This window comes from Rutidosis leptorrhynchoides, chromosome 2 (genome assembly GCF_046630445.1).
Source record: "Rutidosis leptorrhynchoides isolate AG116_Rl617_1_P2 chromosome 2, CSIRO_AGI_Rlap_v1, whole genome shotgun sequence".
NCBI lineage: Eukaryota > Viridiplantae > Streptophyta > Magnoliopsida > Asterales > Asteraceae > Rutidosis > Rutidosis leptorrhynchoides.
The window spans coordinates 54,961,731-54,969,386 of record NC_092334.1 but is presented as its reverse complement, the minus strand read 5'-3'; the positions used below and the strand labels follow the sequence as shown (position 1 = coordinate 54,969,386).

The 7,656-nt window shown below is 35.7% G+C and overlaps 1 long non-coding RNA gene across 1 annotated transcript; it reads left to right on the top strand.

The window, feature by feature from the left end:
* The first annotated feature begins 6,510 nt into the window (after positions 1 to 6,510).
* On the top strand, positions 6,511 to 7,447 carry LOC139890884 (uncharacterized). Its single transcript, XR_011773461.1, has 3 exons — positions 6,511 to 6,659; positions 6,980 to 7,123; positions 7,394 to 7,447. It is a non-coding gene; the product is annotated as an uncharacterized lncRNA (long non-coding RNA).
* Positions 7,448 to 7,656: the final 209 nt, after the last annotated feature.

Sequence of the window (7,656 nt, the reverse complement as noted above, 5' to 3'; positions counted from 1 at the left end):
CCACCGAACAATTCTTCCCTAAAAGAGGTGTGAGGCAAGGCGACCCTCTTTCCCCCTTCCTTTTCATAATTGCGGGAGAAGGGTTAAATCAACTGTTAACAACCGCGGCTAACAAAAAACTAATCAATGGAGTCGAGGTCGGGAAGGATAAAGTTCTTGTATCTCATTTACAATATGCGGATGACACCATTATTTTTGGCAAATGGAATAAACTAGAAGTTAGGAACATTTTAAAAATTCTTAAATGCTTCGAGAACTTATCGGGTCTAAAAATAAACTTAAACAAAAGTTGCGCATATGGAATTGGAGCCTCAAATATAGAACTAAACAACCTTGTGTCATGGTTTGGATGTAAAGAAGGATCACTTCCTTTTAACTACCTTGGTCTCCCACTTGGTTCTAACTTAAAGCTACACCATAATTGGACCCCCGTCTTCGAGAAATTTAAAAAAAAGTTAGCCGATTGGAAGGCTAAGTCTATCTCCTTTGGAGGTAGACTTACCCTCATTAAGTCTGTTCTAAACAGCCTTTCATTATACTACTTTTCTCTCTTTAAAGCCCCCATTGGCATCATAAAGGAACTTGAAGGTATGCGTGATTTTTTTTGGGGCGGGTCTTTTGATGAGAAAAAAATGGCTTGGGTTAAGTGGAATACAATACTACTCCCCTACGGTGATGGAGGTTTAAATATTGGCTCTTTAAAATTAAAAAACTTTTCTCTTTTAATAAAATGGTGGTGAAAATTTCTCAATAATAAAAACTCCTTTTGGACTCGGGTGATTAAAAGTATTTATGGGCCTAATGGAGGACTGAGAATCTCATCAAATTTACCCGAAAATAATAACAAAAAATTCTCGGGTAGAACTTGGTATAATATCATTAAAATTGAACAACCCCTAATGAAATTAGGGTGTGATATTTCTAACGAGTTTGTTAAAGTCATAGGTAATGGATTGAATACTAGCTTTTGGAATGACAAATGGTGTGGAGAAGAAAGACTCAAAGATACTTACCCGAGACTCTTCAAACTGGAATAAAAAAAAGTTGCCTTAGTGAGTGATAGACTAAATTGGGCCGAGAATACAGTTTCCTTAAATTGGGATTGGATCTCACAACCCAAGTGGCGTTCGGAAACTGAATATCATGCTCTAACAAACCTGTTAATGAACTTCAAGACCCCTCTTGATAAACAAGACACATGGAATTGGAAATTTGCAACTAAACAAGGTCACTTTTCTTCACGTGCTTTCATGAACCACCTTAATGAAATTGTCGCCTAAAACTTACCTTCGCCTGATCCCACCCTCGTCAACCCCCTGTTACCCCAAAAAATTGGCATATTTATTTGGCGTGCAAAACTAAATAAACTCCCCGTACGTACCGAATTAGACAAGCGGGGTATTGATCTCCACTCAACGAGATGCCCAGTTTGTGACAACGATTTGGAAACTCTTCATCACGCCCTTATTTCGTGTAAACACTCTGCCGACATTTGGGATAGAATACGTAAATGGTGGAACCTAAATAACTTATATATCTCAAGCCTTAATGACCTTTCAAAATGCTCTAACCCATCTTTCAACTCGTCCACTGGTTTGGCAATATGGCAAGTGGTAGTGTGGACCTCGTGCTATTTAATATGGAAAAATCGTAATGATTTAGTTTTCGGGAATAATAAACAAAGCTGCCCAAAGATCGTCTCTGACATCCAATCAAAAAGCTATGAGTGGATCAATTGCCGCTGGAAAAAGGGTAAACTAGAGTGGCTTCAATGGATCACCAATCCGAAATCTTTCGATGCTAACCCCACTGTAAAAGCAGGTATCGGCTAAGGTGTAAGTTTTTTGCTCTAATCTTCGATCACTTCGTAGTTCGGGGCTAAGTGGGTAAGGGTAGAGCACTTTGTCGTTGAGTTTTCAACACTGTGTCTCCTATTTTAATCCAGTTTGTTTCTACAAGTTGTCCTCCCTATGTTGGTAATTGAAGACGAAAGCTTTTTCTTACACAAAACCCTGCCTCCTCTCGAGTTTTTGTTAGCCTAGTGCTTACGAGTTTAGCTTAGCATCCTCCTGTTTTATTGCTTGTACAGCTAGTTTTGTTTTTAGTTTCATGTTCTGTATATCCTGAATGTATATCTCCTTTTATAGTCTTAATAAAAATTTTGCTGGTTTTTCAAAAAAAAAAAAAAAAAAAAAAATCACTTTTACCATTGCTCTTAAAAGAGTTTGAATTTAATTTGGTGTGTAAAAAAGATTCCAATTTAGAAAAGATTGCAATTGAGGTTACATGCATGTACCACCACCTCATTAGATTTGATGAGGCGGCTTACATGTCATCATCCTCTTTATTTTTCCGGCCAGACTTTTTGCCTAAATTTTCCGACGAACTTTTTTGTAATAAGGATTGTTAAATTAGTACGAAAATCATCAAAAACAAAACAAAGATTGATGTTATCAGACTTTCATTTGAAAATCAAAAGGGAGCAACAACCCTTAAAACCATTTACATCACCTAGTATATTCCTCCCATTTAATTCTTTTTCAGGAATTCTTACTTAACCCCATTTTTCTATCAATCGTTTAAACAAGAAATAAATTTTTGGTTTTCATCTTTTTTTTTTTTTTTTTATTTTTTTTTTATTTGTAAACTGCGTCACTCGCCGGCGACCATAAACGACGGAGTAACGAATTTGCCCGGCTTGAAATACGCTTAAATTTGAATCATCAACATCACTAACTGCTCCAAATATGGCCGGAGTAACGCGACGGTAAATGGACGAAATAACGGAGGTGGTGGTGACTGAATATAGAGGCCGCGATAGCAAGTTGTGTTCGATTCGAAACTCACAGATTCAAGCAACGACGAGGGTTACTTCAAGTAAGAATTTATCTATCACCTTGATTTAGGAATTTGTTGTCTTATCACTCCTAGGGTTTAATTTTGGACAAAATTGCATGGAAATTTAGATGATATAGTGGTTTTGTTCTAATCGATGAAATTGGATAGTTGCATTTTGTGGTTTTGTTCTATCGAGTTTGATCCAATGACTATAATTTAAAGATGCTTTTCAATTCAACGGTTAAATTTTGCCATGTGTTTTATTTAGTAAAAGTGCTTTGTTAATATTGCTTTTGTTATAATAGAGAAGATAGAGATAGTTGGACTTATTGACTAATTAAGTCATTGTAATTGTTTTGGTTGCGCCCCTCCCAGTGTCTCGCTAGAGAGGTGGTAGCTTAATTAAATTTCGACCTTAAAAAAAAAAAAAATAGAGATAGAGATAGAGATAGAGATAGAATAGAGATAGAGATAGAGATAGAGATAGATATTAAATAGAATATATAGATATAGATACAGTATTATTTAACAACCGATTTAACACAATATAAACAGATAAATACGGTAAAGATAAAAGATAATTACTATTGCGAATCCTTTTCCTTCTATAATAGGTGTGTGTTGGTTAACATAAACGTACTAAGTGCGTACGTTTGTATCTTATAAATAAATACGGAGCACATTTTAAATTTCGTGGTTAAAGTGTCATTCAAATTCGCAACTCAAAGACAGAATTTATTTAAAGGTAAATTCTGTATTTATATGTATTACGTACGATTGATTCCTTTTCCTATTATTATACGTACATCTCCCAAGTATATGTATTTAAAATTCACGTACGTTTGTATCCATCCTATAAATACATCTTAATTTTGTGGTTAAAGTGTCATTCAAATTCGCTACTCAAAAGACAGAATTTATTTAAAAGTAAATTCTTACGTCAGCTTTTTTTAATTAATCTTTAGTTAAGGCAAGCTAGAGTAAAGATTTGGATAATGAAAATCTGCAGGCCGGTAATGGAGATTTCGGAAACAAGTCCCTCTCGTGTGAGGTGGTTTGAAGTTGTTGATTTAATCCAGATGGTACAATCTTTTCTGCCTGCAAAAGAAGCTGCCCGTTCCATGGTGGTATCCAAGTTATGGCTGCACGCTTGGTCTACCAGCCCTACCCTTAGGATCTATGTTGACACCGATTGGTCTCTTATAAAATCTGTCCACTGCCGCCATTCGTCTACGTCCCCCCGCTGCTTGCTGGATGACATGTTCTCCCGTGAAAACCTGAGAACCCTTAGTCTACAAGTTGATAAGTGCTTGTTTGATAACATTTGGATTGATCCTCCTGTTATGATCAAATCATGTGTTGTGTCGTTACGAGTATTGGAGTTGGTGAATGTGTCGATATATCAAGATGTACTTGATAACCTATTCTCTACTTGTACCTTACTTGAGAAGATCAACATTAAATTTCACAATAGCTTGGAGATAATTAAGTTTAAGAGACTCGATTATCTTCAAGAATTAGAAATCGCTTCACCACAAGATACTTGTAACCTGGAATTCGATGGCCTCCCAAGTCTATATTCCTTTGGTTACTCGGTGTGTCCACCGGGGATGGCTCGACACTATATCGGACTAGGGCACGCTTTAGCTGCTAACTCGGATTCGTTTGGAAGACTGAGACAACTATGTTTAGACAACGTGATAATGACCCACACACTTATTGACACCATCAACTCAGTATTTCCTTTTCTCGAGAGTTTGACCATTGACATGAATCAATGTTATGTGTACCGTTTGGAAATCACTTGTGTTTCGTTGAAGAGACTGAAACTCATAAGGGAAAGGGAGAGTAACGAGGTTATGGAAGTACACGTTTGCTCTCAAAAATTACTATCTTTACATTACACGGGCACGATAATGCCTAATCTCTCGTTTCAAACATGTGCTCCCAAGGAAATTGAAATACAGCTGATGTTAATTAATCCAATTTCTATGCCTAGCTTCTTCAACCAGATGAGGAAAGCACTCCGTATATCATCATCAAGCAATTATAAAATTAAAATTATATATACGAGTGGTGATTTTGTATATCATCATCAAGCAATTATAAAATTAAAATTATATATACGAGTGGTGATTTTGGAACGATACATGACAAAATAAATAGTGTTGATGATCTCAAAGAAAGGGCCATGTATCGGCCTTTAACGAATGTTGAGGAGATGTCATTTGATGGATTTTCAAGTAAGCATCTGTTGGACCACTCATACCTCTTTGATGTCTTAATTTCGATTTGCCATCCTAAGTATGTCAAAGTGTCGTCCATTGTTTTCGATTGTTATTGGAAGCTAGTGATAGAATCGATGATTAAATGCCAGATCGACCTCAAAGATGCTGAAATAAAAAACACCAATGGCAGATGGGAAAATCTTAAATCTGTATCAAGTAGTACTTCTTCTCATGAGGAACAACTAAGTTGTTCTGATCCGCATAATGTTATGCTCAAACTATATTGGTGATGATGATATCCATAGATCCAATTTGTTCATCTTAATTAAGTTCAAACTCTTGAGGAACACGTAATTATTTGTTCATCTCAAAACAACCACCCCGGCTGGGGAGCTTTCGCTTGTGTAGATATAAATTCTTACAAGTTATAAATATTTTATTTATCTTTTAATTGTTATTATCATTATTATTGTATTATTAAAGTGACATTTAATGCATCCTTTTTATATCGTTTTTGTCGTAACGACAACTAGAATATATTCCAGTCATTGATTTATGAAAAAAAAAACACACATTACGTCAATCGATCCGTCCCATTGATTTGATTCAATCCGATGTTATATTATGTTTACAGTATGCAGTGTTGTAAACGACATCCGTTGCGACATCCGTTGCGGCGTTTTGATGACTAGCTCGTCTCGCCGTCTGATAAGTCGGTTAACAGTCAAAAGTACGGTCAAAGGCGGTAAAGGTCGGTTCAACGCTGGTCAAAAGTCCAAAATTCGGTCAAAAATCGATCAAAATTAAAATAGCTTCACCACAAGAAACTTGTAAGTTGGAAATAGCTTGGAGAATATCAAATCGATCAAAATGTGGGTTTTTATAGTTGGAAATACTTGATAACCTGTCATGATTAAATGTGTGTCGTTACAGAGAATTAGAAATAGCTTGGAGATACCAACTAGCAATTGCTTGATTGGTACCTGTCTCTTGAGATCCCCGGGCCTACTGTTGGGCGCCCCTTTGGAAATGTGGGGCGCAGGTTCGAATCCGGGCTTACAGCAATTGTGGGGTATTGGGGGAGGAGTCTTATAGGGCATATTTAGCTTTTGCGGGGTGGGCGATATGGGTTCCTTCGTGGAACACGGGGTTAAGGTTTTTAAACTTAAATTTGGTACGCTTTTTAGGGTTACGTTTAGCATAATTGTATTATGAACGTTTAATATGAGCTTAAACGTAGCCCTAAGGGTACTTCAATATAATATAAAGGTTCAATTAGCATATTAAAATGCATAATTGTTTGATAAACGTTCAATATATATTTTATGAACAATATTAATTAATGGATATATTTCGCATGAATATTTTTTTTCCCATCCGTGACATTTGGATGATATTAACTGATTATCTCAGTAACGAGATAAACAACTTCAAAAATATATATTCTCTCTTTATTATGGAATAATAAAAAAATAATAATGGAATCATTCTCTTACTGGTAGTTTGGATTCCATATATACTCAAAAAGTATCAATCAATATCAATTCTCCGCCGTCGATCATCGTATCTGTCAGCACTCACCACCCCGATAAGGTTAGTCGAACTTCCTTTTAAGTCAACCATTACCCGCCAATTAAACAAATTCTTCTATCTATGATTTCACAACTAAAACCCTAATTCTAATATCTAGGTCATTGGATTATAATTAACGTAGGCTGTATATGATTGTAATTGGGGTTTCAGAATGTTTTTGAATTTGTATTGATTGTATATAACAGATATGAGAGGAATTAAACATTAGGGGAAAAGAAAGAGTGGCTGGTAGGTGTTACCTTATCTTTTAAAACATACAAAGTTAATAAATGTATGCTAAATTCAATAAGTACATATAACTTGTATGTTTGTGTGTGCAGGTAGGTAAATGAAGGTTTTACAAGGGAGTACTTGAAGATCAAGGATTTGTTAAGCGCATTGTTTGACCTAAGTGCTATGGCTATAGATTCATCTTCGTTATCGGAGCCTATTCCTACTCATCCTTCTTGGTTTACTCCTAAAAGGTTAAGTAATTTGGTATTTACAGAATTTTAAGTCTTTCCTACAGATGTGAAATTGGAATTTGTTCAGAATAATTTTCTGTGTTGTGATGGTTGATCAAGCTGCAATGTTTAATTAGTGCATTAGTTAGTTGTTAGTAATGATTACTGATATTGCTTAAAAAGATAGTTTCTCTGCTTAGTTACAACATTGGGGTTATCATTTGCATGACAGTTGGATCTATTTTTGAAAACGATTTGATTTCATGGAGCTTATTGGATCTTTATACGCAGGTTGCTTGTAGTGTTTTGTGTGATCAACTTAATAAACTATGTGGATCGAGGAGCTAACTTTGATACATCTATCTATATCTATATATCTATATCTATATCCATGGTTGCAAAAATCGGAAAAAATCGCCGAGAATTCGGAAACTTAATCCTGGCGAGAACTCGGTTGTGAATCGGCAAAAAAATCGGTCAACGCGTAATTTATCGGTCAACGACCGATTTCTCGGAAAATCGGTTAACTTCTAAGTCAAATTGGTCAACTTCTC